The sequence below is a fragment of the Macaca thibetana genome, chromosome 18 (genome assembly GCF_024542745.1).
Source record: "Macaca thibetana thibetana isolate TM-01 chromosome 18, ASM2454274v1, whole genome shotgun sequence".
In the NCBI taxonomy this organism is placed as follows: Eukaryota; Metazoa; Chordata; class Mammalia; order Primates; family Cercopithecidae; genus Macaca; species Macaca thibetana.
Window position 1 is genome coordinate 66,127,837 of NC_065595.1, and position 14,450 is coordinate 66,142,286.

The 14,450-nt window shown below is 43.2% G+C and overlaps 1 protein-coding gene and 1 pseudogene across 5 annotated transcripts in view; both read left to right on the forward strand.

Annotated features, from left to right (window-relative positions):
- The window catches only part of ARHGAP28 (Rho GTPase activating protein 28), a 192,612-nt gene that overhangs the window by 53,590 nt on the left and 124,572 nt on the right, over positions 1–14,450 (forward strand). The gene's annotated exons all lie outside the window — the stretch shown is intronic.
- LOC126941175 (60S ribosomal protein L7-like 1) lies at positions 9,113–10,732 on the forward strand (annotated as a pseudogene). Its single transcript, XR_007721115.1, has one exon. The product of XR_007721115.1 is annotated as a 60S ribosomal protein L7-like 1 (transcript).

The window sequence follows — 14,450 nt, forward strand, 5'->3', positions numbered from 1 at the left end:
CGAACGAATGAATAAAAGAGTTGTGAACCCTCAGCCTGTAAGTGAAAAGAATGGACAAGGTTGTGGGGAGAGACTGGGGCTGCTTCAAGTAGAAAGATATTGACAGAGTATGAAGGAAAATACCCAAGAACACCATTGGCTTTGAAGGTCTGACCCTCCTTAGCATTTTTCCAATCTGGTGGGGACTCTGATTGGACATAGGTATTTACGGAGCCCTTATCAATATGATTGCCAGCCATTCTTTAGGGTGGTTCCCCTAGGCACTAGCTAAGCCATTGACTCTTGGTTTTTTCCAATATTCTCAGAAGATTAACTCCAAACTTGAGAAAGTTTTGCCCTTTAGAAATCAAGTAAGGATTGGTGTAGTCTGGAGATGTGTATAACTCATTCACAATCATTTGATTAGCTGTATCGACCTTTCTCTAGGATTTTTTTCCATGAAGTTGGCATGTTCACATCTCTAAATTAGTGCAGTGATGACATGAAATAACTGACAGTTTCTTAATGAGCTGCAAGTTTCATGTAAAATATACTGGCAGCCTCCTGTACCCTAAAAATCTATGAGTTTCTTCATTCTCTTGTGGTGCCCTCTTTCAATAATGAAGAGAAGAAATTGGTCGTGTTGTCCCTTCATAAGCAGCTTTTTAGCAATGGTCACTGCATCAGAAACAATACTGCAAGTAGCTAATGGGAAAATACCCAAGGCACAGGGTAGAGAGTCCCGGCTCTGAGGTCTGACAGCCTGAGTTAGAATCCTAGCTCTTCCTCTTAATCAGCAATGTGTCTTCAGACCAGTGGCAAACCCTCTTTAAGCCTTCATTTCCTTATCTGGAAATAATACCTATAGGATTTCTCATGGAATTACTGAGGATTTTCAACAGGTATTTTACTTAATACTGGGCACTAGGGAGGGTTACGTGTGACTAATGAGCATTAGTGCATCTTGATTAGAGTTGATTTTGCTCTTTTATTCTCTTTTAAAGACCTTTATGAGTGACTGTCTGGAAATGTTTTTATCTGACTTTCCTGAATACCTCAGTGGTACTGTGAATAATAGATTATCTGATATTAGGGAATATCAGGCTATCACAGCAGTTCATTCTGTTGGATTTGGAAGACTATACTTTTTCAGGGTATTCCTCCCTTCTTCTTACAGAGTCACCACTTCACATGTGTAAGCAGAGCGCTGGCTAACTCTGTGGCTTAAGCAGGGGTCAGAACATCTGAAGTGATCTGTAGATATTCTGGTATGTTCATTTTCTTTGTTCTCCAGACCAGGTCACAAGAATGCTTGTCTGAGTCAGTATTGTAGTAGAAGTGTTTCCTTTAATATCCATTACATAGCCTCATGCAGAGCCGAGGCCTTTTTGTAGGCCATTATTCATATCCAACTTTGTTTGGGTCCAGATATTATTGAAGAAGGGTGCACTGTGTACTGCATACGAAAATAATCCTGCATCATGTTATCTGGAAAATTACCCCAAATTGCAGTATTAAGATAGATATGGAAGCTCTGCAGAGTAAGCAGTGAAATCCTCCTCCATCTGCTGATGAGGGTTGTGGAATTTACCTCGTAGAGAAAGGAATAATAGGCTGTGCAAAATAGACATTATCAGGAACTGCATACGTTTATCACATTTCCTTGGGCAGAACAAAATTGCAGGAACCTTTATCATTGCATCTACTTGGTTTTCACAAGCTGAACATGAACACTGTGTTTATATTACAGGCTTTCCATTTTGTTTTCATCAGAATTCTACAGAGTTTCAGTATATAGCTTCCAAGGTACAGGTGTACCATGATATCCTAAACAGCCATTGTATGACCACTGTCTGCCCCAGTGCTAGGGTGGAGGTCACATTCAAGTGCTTGCCTGTCCTTATGGACAGCAGAAACATCTACTTATTTTTGTACAGCATTTTAAACATCTCTCTCATTATCAGAGAAGCTGTGTTAGGTAATGGTGTAAATCCATTTGTCAAGACTCGTGCAGGCCTCTGACAATTCTTTATTGCTTCAAAATTACTCTGACCCACGTGCATCTTTCTAACAAGCTTCTGGCAGAAATTCAACCATCCTGCTACAAAAGTAAATCAAAGATAACTCAGAACGTCACTAACTTTGAACCTGAGAGTCCCTAGCTTATATAAGAATGATCCCTATGAACTAGAACAGTTAAGGGAACTTCATGGGAAATATGAGGCTTGCAGCAAGACGTTGGAAAGGAGAGGAGAGCAGAAGAGGTCCAGGTGCTTCCAGGCAGGGCTGCTGCTTGTTGGACATGAGCTGGACCTACAAGGCCACCCCAGCTTTCAACTGGAGTTCAGGGAAGCTCAGTGGCAAGGCCGGATGGCTGCCTAGAATCAGCTGGTCGTATGCAGAAGCCAGACCACTGAGCTGCTGCTTCTGGATAGAATTGGATCTTAACCAAACATTCACATCAAGTCAGCCCTTGGTAGCTACAGGTGCTGCATGGGCAGATTGAACCAACCTTGAATCACAAATATTTGGGGAAAAAAAAACCAATAAAAAATAACAGTATGACAATTAAAAATACAAATTAAAAAACCAATACAGTATAACTCTTTACATAGGATTTACATTGTGTTGGGTATTATACATGATCTAGAGATGACTTAAAGTTTGGGGAGGATGTGCTTAAGTTATATGCAAACACTATGCCATTTTATATACTGGACTTGAGCAGCGGTGGAATTTGGTATTAGTTGGGGGAGGGGGATATGGAACCAGTTCCCCTCAGATGCTGAGGGATGCCTGGATAACATTTAAGCAATGGAGGTGGAGAAAAAAATCAGTCTCTTGGGCCAGGCGCGGAGACTCACGCCTGTAATCCCAGCACTTTGGAAGGCCAAGGTGGGCAAATCACCTGAGGTCAGGAGCTCGAGACCAGCCTGGCCACCATGGCGAAACCCTGTCTCTACTAAAAATACGAAAATTAGCCGGGCGTGGTGGTGGGTGCCTGTAATTCCAGCTACTCATGAGGCTGAGACAGGAGAATCACTTGAACCCGGGAGGTGAAAGTTGCAGTGAGCCGAGATCACCCCATTGCACTGCAGCCTAGGCGGCAAGAACGAAACTCTGTCTCAAGAAAAAAAAAATTCAATCAGTCTTGTAATGCCCATGAATTTCACAGTCACAGAACGTAATTTTCTTTATTTCTGGTAGTAAAATTTATATTCTAACTCTGAGCCCCCACTTCTGACAGACAGCAGAAAAACTCCATCTAATCACAGCCACAGCCAGTCAACTTGATCCAATTTAGCACTTTCTAAGTTGCTTCTGGTTAAAATTCAGGAATATTCAGAATATTTCCCCTTGATTCCCCTCCTTTCCTTCTATTGTTGCTGGAAGCCATTGCATCTGGAGAGGCAGTCAGGGGAGTCAGGCGGACCTGTGTTCTTGACTCAGCCTTCCTCTGCTGTCTGAGCTTTGACCCCAGGGGATTGGACACAGTGCTGTTGGGATGGAAACGTGGATCTGTGGGGTGGTTCCCACCTGGCTCTCTGATATGAGCTGAGCCTTCAGCCTGTTCCAGTTTCTGGAGGGAACTGTTCACTCTGCAGCCCCTGCCACAGGGACCCTTATCTCCAGCCAGGCATATCTGTCAGGCTCTGAGAATCAATCTCTGTCTGCTTCTTTTTCTCTCTCAGCTAAAGTAGGCATCCCTCAGGCTGTGCAGGGAACTCCTGACCCCATCACTCCCCAGCGGGAGCAGGAGCTGCTGTCTCTGCCCATTCTTCTTGCCCTGGTGACATGGGATGTGTCTCTGAGGCTGCTTCCTTAATCACAAAAGAAGGGAAGCAGGAAGCAAGTGTCTTCCTAGATCCTCCCAAACTTGGTGGAGAAGCCTGTGTGGGCCCCAGCTCCCACCTGACAGACACACTGTGGCCTTGTTCTGGGAGTGGAGCACCAAACACATGGCCTCTAATTGCTCATAATGATTTTTTCCTCTCCAAATCCTTTCCTTCTCCCCAGTTTGGATGGGGTGGTAAAAAAAAACTTGTTTTGCCAGTTGATATCTCTTTTCAAAACTATTTTTGTTGCTCTTTTGAACTAGAACCAAGATTCTGGAATCTTTTTGCTGTTTTTATTTTTCTTCCTGACAGTTCTCCCTGGGACAAGTGGTAAACTGGCCAGCCCATATCTCTTGGAATATGGGTTTAGGGATGGGGGCAGGGCGGTGGAGAGAGGGGCACATCAGTCAACAAGCTCTCATATTATCCTGGCAGATCTGACTCATCAGTCAAGGCCCAAGCCAATTTCTCACTTCCTGGAGATTCCAGCTGGTTTTTTTCAGCTGCCTTCCCAGCCTTGGGAAGGTCTGCTATGCTTAGCCGCTGCAACTGATGAGGAGCAGAGCATGTCCTTGGTTTAGGGAGCGGGGGGTTGAGGGGGTGAGATAACCTTGTTTTCTAGGGCGAATGGGTAGAAGAGTGTTCACTGTTTTTTAACACATTGAAAAATCCAAATATGAGGTTACTCTTTCCGTCTTTTAATGTTATTCCTAACAGCCTCGATTAGAGTATTAATGAGGAATCCCTTGAAATATACATATTATATGTCACTATCTGTTATATATAATGCCAAGACATTATTATTTTTATTATTATTTTTGAGATAGAGTCTCTCTCTGTCGCCCAGGCTAGAGTGCAGTTGCACGATCTCGGCTCACTGCAACCTCTGCCTCCTGCATTCACGCGATTCTTGTGCCGCAGCCTCCTGAGTAGCTAGGATTACAGGCGCCTGCCACCACGCCTGGCTAATTTTTTTTTTTTTTTTTTAAAGTAGAGATGGGGTTTCACCATGTTTACCAGGCTGGTCTCAAACTCCTGACCTTGGGTGATCCAACTACCTCGGCCTCCTAAAGTGCTGGGATTACAGGTGTGAGCCACCGCACCCAGCCAAGAGATTGTGTGTCATATTTTATATACAATTATATAGTTGTATATGATGTGTGGCCACATATATTTCTCTAACAAACTTCTGATTGGATCTTTTTAGGAGCTGGCTATTTGGTCTTGGTGCTTACTGTTTCTTATTTTCTTTGGGTCTACTTTCTTTCCCAAATCTTGGAAATCCATCAGTAACATAGTATCTAAATTCTAAAAAGGAGCAGGAGGGTTTTAGACCAGGTGCTCCTGAGACCAAAGTGAAAGCTGGTCTTCCCTTAACTGCCACAGCCGGCTCCAACCTGCTAGTCCTGTTTCTCCAAGAGAATCTGTTGAGGCCACTCTGTTCTTCACTTTCTGAGCTGGGCTTTTGATGGCTTCCCAGCACTTGGCCTCAGGCATTCAGCTTGTTTTTCTTTTATCTTTAATGCTGCCCCTACTTATCCACTTGGGGTTCTTTTCATCCTAAAGATTACCTATAGAAATAAACAGGGACTCACTGCAGTTTTTTTTCAATGTCACCCCCCTTGAGAAGTCCAGACTCTGTGTTTTAAGGGTGTTAACTTTTTTTTTTTTGAGATGGAGTTTCACTCTTGTTGCTGAGGATGGAGTGCAATGGCGTGATCTTGACTCACTGCAACCTCTGCCTCCCGGGTTCAAGCGATTCTGCTGCCTCAGCCTCCTGAGTAGCTGGGATTACAGGCATGAGCCACCACGCCTGCCTGATTTTGTATTTTTAGTAGAGATGGGATTTCTCCATGTTGGTCGGGCTGGTCTTGAAATCCTGACCTCAGGCGATCTGCCTGCCTCAGCCTCCCAAAGTGCTGGGATTACAGGCGTGAGCCACTGTGACCGGCCTGGGTATTTACCTTTAACCACAGGACATAATGCATTGCTGAATTAATAAAAAGTTCACTCTTACTCTTCTCCACTTTGAGAGGCTCTGGGGGGAGCTTATCCACAAACCCCCCTTGCCCTCTAGTTCCCAGTTGGGTTTGGCCAATGGGAGGCACAAAAGGCAGTCAAGGACTGGGAAGAAAGTGAGACTAGGATGTTTATTCCCCTTTCCCATCCCTATGAAAACTGTGTTTCTCTATTCTGTACCCAAGACCACAGCTCTTTTCATGACTCTGGCCTACTGTTCCTGTTCCAGCTCTCTTTGGTTTGGGTAACCACTCCCTCCCTTTGGGCTTCCAGTCTAGGGCTGGTGATGCCTCATCCTCCTGGTTGCTAACTGTTAAGTTCTTTAATTTTTTCTTCCCCTCATGCCACTCACATTTTGCAAATAGCCAGACAGACTCTTATTAAAGCCTCCTCAGTTACCTCTTTGAGTTTACTGTCTACTTCCTCCCAGGAGCCCAGTCAAATCCATGCAGGTCCCTGGGCTGGCTTGCTCCTGGAGGTGTGTCTAAACTGTAGCCCAGCGGTATTTGTAACACCTGGCAGCTTTGTTAAAAATGCAGAATGTTAGATTCTGCCCCAGACTTCTTGACTCAGAGTCTGCATTTTAACCAGACTCCCAAGTGATTTATATGCACCTAGAGATTAAGAAGCACTGCTTTAGGGAGCAAGTAGCCAGGAGCCTGTTTGGGTTTAAATGGTCTGAATGTAATCACTTTCATTTCTGGGGAAAGCCCACAACTTTTCTTGCTTCTCCTGCCCTCTCTCCAACCTCTTTCCTACCCTCCACCACGGAGCAAAGCTCACACTCCTCTTACCTCTTTCCTCATTTATTCCACAAAGTGTTACTGAATCCATTCTGAACTCCAGGCAAGGTGGTAGATGTTAAGGATACAAAGAATAAGGAAGCATGTTCCTGCCCTCAATTCAATTTAGTGAAGGAATGAAGACATGATCATAGTCAATTTCAGTGCAGTAGGAGGTACATCACAGAGATGGGAACAAAATGATGTGAAAACAAAGGCCAAACTTACCCAAAGTTCCTTTGCTTGATGAATGTTAAATCCCTCTGTGAAATTCTTTGAAATGTATTGTGTTTTCTAATTTTAGTCACATGTGAAAATACTGAGTAAAGATATCTGATTTTAATCCCCTGTCCTCAAGCTTTATTCGAGTGTCACATTTGACAAATAGCAGTATCTCTCCCAAGAACAGCTAGCAGTCCGTGGAGTCAGAGCTGTTTGTACTGAGGCAGCTGCTGAGCAGCAAATGCCTGTGGGCAGCCAGAGCCTGAGGAAATTAAGGAGCTGATTTTTTTTTTTCCAAAAGGAAATTCGTGGAAAAAACACCAAAGGATTCTCTCGTAAGCTGTCTTTGGAATTAATTTCAGTGCTTGTTAAAACACCTAAATCCCTCTTTCAGAAGGATTCTCCGATGACTTCCTAATTAGGTTCTCTTCTTTTATCATCTGCAAGGAACACTCCCCATTCGAGTCCCTGCATAGTTCACATAAGCAAAATAACACAGATTCCAGATTGCCTAAGCAAGAGTGGTGGAACACTCTTTCATATCATTATAACTTTTAAAAAAAATACTGGCTTAGGGCTTTGAATATTAATTTAACTATTCATTCATTCATTCAAGAGGACCAGGTGTGTCACTCAAAATTTAACTCTTCCCTCCTTCCTGGCACTATCACTCAGTGGTAAAGACAGCTCCATCACTCTGGGTTCTTTCTTTCCACCTCCAATGCATCTTTCTACCTCCAGTGTGTCCTTCTTTATTTTTTATTTATTTATTTTTTATTTTATTTTATTTTTTGAGACGGAGTCTTGCTCTGTTGCCCAGGCTGGAGTGCAGTGGCTGGATCTCAGCTCACTGCAAGCTCCGCCTCCCAGGTTTACGCCATTCTCCTGCCTCAGCCTCCCGAGTAACTGGGACTACAGGCGCCGCCACCTCGCCCGGCTAGTTTTTTGTATTTTTTAGTAGAGACGGGGTTTCACCGTGTTAGCCAGGGTGGTCTTGATCTCCTGACCTCGTGATCCGCCCATCTCCGTCTCCCAAAGTGCTGGGATTACAGGCTTGAGCCACCGCGCCCAGCCCAGTGCGTCCTTCTTTGGCCCAGCAATCCCTTAGATCAGCACAGTTGCTTCCTCCTCTTTGCTTCATTAGTTTGTGAGCACCCGGGACTTGGGTTGGCATCTGTGCATGCCTGTAGGAATTGATGCCCTGACTGTGGTCCCGTGCCCCTGCTATGTCGTAACCCTTATTGTATGATAAATGACTAAACCAACCAGCAGGTTTTGAGAATTCCAAGGAAGTGGGTGCAGTTGAGAAACTGAGAAAGGGATGACTGTGCCTGTGATACATAAATGAGCTTCCATGTAGATATGAGCACTAGACTGAGATGGACATTTTCAGGCTTTACTTAGTTTTCCAGTGACTAATACCACACAGTGATAGTGCATGAAATTAGCTTAGTTGGTCAATATCTGCGTTTGAAAAAATGAAATAGAAAAGGAAATAGGTCAGAGTATATCACACATAATGAGACTGCTTCGTGAAATTTTTGTTACATATATGAGGTATGTGTGTGTACTGGGTAGAGATCTAAATTGTGTTTCTTCATATGGGTTGACATTAAACATTTTTTGGAAACCACTCCCTGAGGAAGTGTCTGTTTGAAATTAGGAGAAGTTTTATTGGGAGGAACAATTGGGAGGGAGGTTTGGGAGAGGAAACGTCAGTTGAACAAAACAGTATTTTGACATGGAGTGACCAAGGCAGTGATTTCCAGAGTTATTAATTTGTGCAAGCTAAACTGCAACTAGACATTAGTCCCATTGGGTCGTAAGCTTATAGATTACACCTTCTTCATTGTTTTCTATTTTATTTTTCCCTTTCTTTAGTTTTTAGTGAAGGATGTTTTGACAATTTATCCTGTCATATATACTTAAAGAAAAATTTAACTATGCCAGTCTAAAAGGGCTAGGTGTATACCCAGATCAAGATAAGTTGGTGTCAATGAGGATGAAAATGTGAGAACCCAATGGAGAAGAGCAGTCCATAGGAAGGAACAGTGGAGCTCAGTTTTTCTCACCACTCTCTTCTCCCACCATTCGGGGTCTCCACCATCGTCCCACCGTAACCTTCCAACCACACGCCCCCCAGCATGCCTTTTTGAGATGTGCTGACCACTTCATTCTTTGAAACTATTATTCCAGTGTCCTTGCTATTGATAGGTGAATCCCTGAAAAAAATGATATAAGACCGTACCATTTAAAATTTGATGGAAAGATCAATACAAATTATCCTCACAACAAGAACTGCCATTCAAAACTTTTAAAGTGACCACTAGAAAGATGGCGGAGCAAGAGCAGAGAAAAATCCCTTTGGTTCCAGAAAATCTGCTGCAAAAGAGGAAGGCTTGTCAAGCCCTCCAAGCCACCCAGGCAAAACAGGCACTTTTGGCAAAGAAGAAGCAGAGGAAAGGAAAAAGGCTCAGGTTTAAGGGACTGGAATCATTCCTCCGTGATTCCTGGTGGCAGAAATGTGACAAGGTGCATCTCAGACGACTAGAAGTGAAACCTCACGCCTTGGAATTGCCAGATAACATTCCCTGGCCTTTGTTGTACGCATCGAAAGGATTGATGGCGTGAGTTTACTGGTGCAGAGAACCATTGCAAGACTTTGCCTAAAGAAAATTTTTAGTGGTGTCTTTGTAAAAGTCACCCCCTAGAACCTAAAAATGCTGCGTATAGTGGAACCTTATGTGACCCGGGGATTTCCAAATCTGAAGTCTGTCCAAGAACTCATTTTGAAACGTGGACAAGCCAACGTCAAGAATAAGACCATCCCTCTAACAGACAACACAGTGATTGAGGAGCACCTGGGGAAGTTTGGCTTCATTTGCTTGGAAGACCTCATTCATGAAATTGCCTTCCCAGGGAAGCATTTCCAGGAGATCTCATGGTTCTTGCGCCCTTTCCACCTCTCAGTGGCCTGTAATGCTATCAAAAATAGAGTGGGCTTCCTCAAGGAGATGGGCACACCTGGCTATCAGGGTGAACGCATCAATCAGCTCATCCGTCAGCTGAACTAGACCCAGGTGTCAAACTGTGGTAAATTTTTATCAATGAAGTGGAAGCATGTGTTTAATTGTTTTGGGAATTTTTATCAAGTATCTTCAGAGAAGATTATTTCCTGCTTTATCTTCAAAAACCGGAAAGGAAGGGTCAAAGAAAAGACAGTAGCTGGCCAGGCGTGATGGCTCACGCCTGTAATCCCAACACTTGGGAGGCTGAGGTGGGCGGATCACCTGAGGTTGGGGGTTCGAGACCAGCACGACCAACATGGAGAAATGCCGTCTCTACTAAAAATACAGAAATTAGCCGGGCATGGTGGCATATGCCTGTAATCCCAGCTACTCAGGAGGCTGAGGCAGGAGAATTGCCAGGTGGAGGTTGCAGTGAGCTGAGATCATGCCATTGCACTCCACCCTGGGCAACAAGCGAAACTCCATCTCAAAGAAAAGAAAAGACAGTAGCTTATGTTCATGGCAAGCACCTCTCATCACAGTCCAGTTCCAAGGAAAAATTCCAGTGTTTTCTGCATTGGGTGCTGCATCGTCTGAAATCAGCACATTCCGTGGAGGAAGGAGTCCTGCTTTGTTGCATCTATCTTAGGGTTTAATGTTGGTAAATGAGTCACTCTAGCATTTGTACAAGGCTCCCTAAGACTCCTGCAGCAGTTGACCAAGCCCAGGGACATAACTGAATCTGGAGAGTCCTAGGACCTTGTTTTGAAAAACACTGAAAATACACATAGGAAGAAAGGCATACAAATAAATGTTCACTTGTCTCTGCAAAAAAAAAAAAAAAAAAAAAAAAAAAAATTTTAAACCTACTTGCTATGGCTATTGATATATAAATATTAATAGCTATAAAAGCTATTTGCTGTGGGGAAAAAAAAATCCCTAAAATAGCAAATTTTCTTTTTTCTTTTTTTTTTTTTTGAGACGGAGTCTCCCTCTGTCGCCCAGGCTGGAGTGCAGTGGCCAGATCTCCGCTCACTGCAAGCTCCACCTCCTGGGTTTAGCCATTCTCCTGCCTCAGCCTCCCCAGTAGCTGGGATTACAGGCGCCGGCCACTGCGCCCAGCTAGTTTTTTGTATTTTTTAGTAGAGACGGGGTTTCACCATGTTAGCTAGGATGGTCTCTATCTCCTGACCTCGTGATCCGCCCATCTCGGCCTCCCAAAGTGCTGGGATTACAGGCTTGAGCCACTGCGCCCGGCCTCCAAATTTTCTTTTCAGAGCTCAGTTTCTTACCAGCAAATTTTTTTATTCTCTAGGCTTTTCCCTTTGGCCTAAAAATATTGAAATGTTCTCATGTGATCATTCATTCACAATTGAAGTTGGGGCCAGGCGCGGTGGTTCATGCCTGTAATCCCAGCACTTTTGGGAGGCTGATGAGGATGGATCACCTGAGGTCAGGAGTTCGAGACCAGCCTGGCCAACATGGTAAAACCCCATCTCTACTAAAAACACAAAAATTAGGCAGGCGTGGTGGTGGACACCTGTAATCCCAACTACTGGGAAGGCTGAGGCAGGAGAATTGCTTGAACCTGGGACGTGGAGGTTGCAGTGAGCCAAGATCGCGCCACTGCACTCCAACCTGGGCGACAAGAGTGAAACTCCATTTAAAAATAATAAAAAGAATTGAAGTTGCCCTTGTAAATGTATTTTGAGGATAAGAAAAAAAAATAAGAATCAGCATCTCTTGAGTGAAGAAAGTTATTTAAACTACATTCTTATTATTTACTTTTCCTTTATACCAATAATATATCATTTGCTTTCATGTTTTAGGTAGAGATCATAATGAGAATGGTTTTTAAGACTCTTTTTTTTTCAGGGCTGTAGTCTGTAACTGGGGAAATCTTTCATGTAGATTGGTGGTTTTCAACAGTGGAAGGAAGTTTAAAAAATGCATTCTGTCTGAGCCCCAACCCCTGAAATTCTGATTGTTTTTCTCTAAGATAATATAGCATAATGCCTGTGGCACAGACATTAAGACTTTACAAAGCTGTGATGTGCAGGCAAAGCAATGACACTTTGAATTTTAAACTGGTGGGTTGGCTTTCCATAGGTGTCCCCATGGGTGTTTTCTGTTTCACTTTCCAAAAACACAGTTTTAACCAATGTTATCATTCTCTATTAAAAGTGTTAGACACAACTCTCAAGGACAACTGTATTTTAAATATACAGGCACGAGAGACTTCTTAATGTAAAAGTTTAATTCCAACTTTTTAAATAATCTACCTGCTGTCCATCACAGTTGGATTGACAGTTGGATTACTCCAACTGTAATTTCCTCTTTAACTAATTTGAGTAGTTCTGCTTTGTTCCGTGTATTCTGGTTCATTCTGCCTTTTGTCTCGTCAGAAAATACAGGTTGGCTTCAGTTTCTCCTGGCCTTGAGGCATCTGTGTGTCCGTAGTTGATAAGGTCTGGATCTGTGTCCCTGCCCAAATCTCATGTTGAATTGTAATCTGCAGTGCTGGTGGTGGAACCTGGTGGGAGGTGATTGGATTGTGGAGGTGGAGTTCTCATGAACAGTTTAGCACCACCCACCCTTGTTACTGTATAGTGAGTGAGTTCTCGTGAGATCTGGTTGTTCCAAAGTGTGTAGCACCTCCCTCAGCCCCTTCCTCCTGCTCCGGCCAGGTGACGTGCTAACTCCCCCTTTGCCTTTTGCCATGATTGTAAGTTTCCTGAGGCCTCCCCAGAAGCCAAGCAGATGCCAGCATCATGCTTCCTATACAGCCTGTGCAACTGTGAGCAATTAAGCGTCTTTTGTTTATGTAATAAATTACCCAGCCTCAGGCATTTCTTTATAGCAATGCCAGGATGGTGTGCCAGACTGTATCAGAGACAAATGATACAAAGATGACCAAGATACAGTATTTTGCCCAGGAAGAATAATTCCTGTGGCCACCTCTGTCTTATATCAAGAGATAAGTGTGAAACAGCATATCCACAACAGTGTTTGTGAAGACAGTGTGAGTGGCTCCCAACTCTACCAGCAAAGGCTTCAAAGGAGTAATGACATTTGAATTGAGTCTTAAAGGATAAATGTATTATTTGGCCTGACAACGCAGAAGAAAAAGACATTTTTGTCAAAGGTATCAATCTTGTAAAAATGCCACAGTTCATGACTTGTACCAGTGAAGGTAGCAAGGTCTATGTGTTGGTGATGAATTTGCAGGGGATGAGTCTGAAGAAACAAGACTTGGGAGAGAGGGTGTGAGACCTTTTTATGACATGCATAGAGTTGGCACCTCAGCCTTTGCATGGTAGGGAGCCAGCCGAAGGCTACCTCCATGACAGATCTACGCTTTGAAAAGACAGGCTGGGTGCAGTGGTCAGGAGTTCGAGACCAGCCTGGCCAACACAGCAAATCCTGATCTCTACTAAAAAAAATAAAATAATTAGCCAGGCTTGGTGGCGCACACCTGTAATCCCAGCTACTAGGGAGGATGAGGCAGAAGAATTGCTTGAACACAGGAGGCGGAGGTTGCAGTGAGCCGAGATTGTGCCACTACACTCCAGCCTGGGCAACAGAGCATGACTCCGTCTTAAAAAAAAAAGGAAGATACAACTAATCTATATTCCTTTTCGCCGGAGATCACCACCACTAACAATTCATTCCAGTCATTTTCCCTGCAGGTTTTACATACGTAGGAAAATTTTACATCCCAATTGTTAATTTAACACTATGAAAATCATTTCTTTTTATAATAAAGACACTCTATTAGTATACTTTTGATGGCTTCAAAATTACTTTTATATAGATGCAAAATTAAAATATCAATTTTTTTTTTTTTTGAGACGGAGTCTCACTCTGTCACCCAGGCTGAAGCACAGTGGCACGATCTTGGCTCACTGCAAGCTTTTCCTCCCAGGTTAAAGTGATTCTCATGCCTCAGCCTCCCTAGTAGCTGGGACTACAAGTGCACACCACCAACCCTGGCTAATTTTTTGTACTTTTACAAAATACAGAGAGAGACGGGGTTTCACCATGTTGTTCAGGTTGGTCTCGAACTCCTGACCTCAGGCAATCCGCCTGCTTCGGCCTCCCAAAGTGCTGGGATTACAGGCATGGGCCACTGCACCTTGCCTCAAATTGTTTCTTTAATGGTTGTTTCCAAGTTTTCATAAATAACTTTGTACGTAACATTTTTGGGCATAAAGTTGTCTAAAATTATTATTTTCATAGGCTAGATACCTTAAGTACACTTAATTATTTAAATCATACTTAACATTAAGACTTTAATGTTGCTATATTGACTTTTAGTAAAAGTACAAAACTTGTGCTTTAGAGTTTAGACATATTCAGAATATAAGATAGTTTTGTTGGATTTGGTGGACACTTGCCCTAGGAGAATAAAAAATGATGAATTAGTGAAAAATATTCCAGTTTTCTAATTTGCCAGACTCAGTAAATGGTATTATCACCAACCAAGAAACACAGAAGATACAGGGAGAGCAGATTTTGCAGAAAAGATAAGGAGTTCTGTTTGGGACGTGCTGCCTTTGATATACTGCACTGGGAGAAAATCCAAGTAGAACAGAGTGGACAAG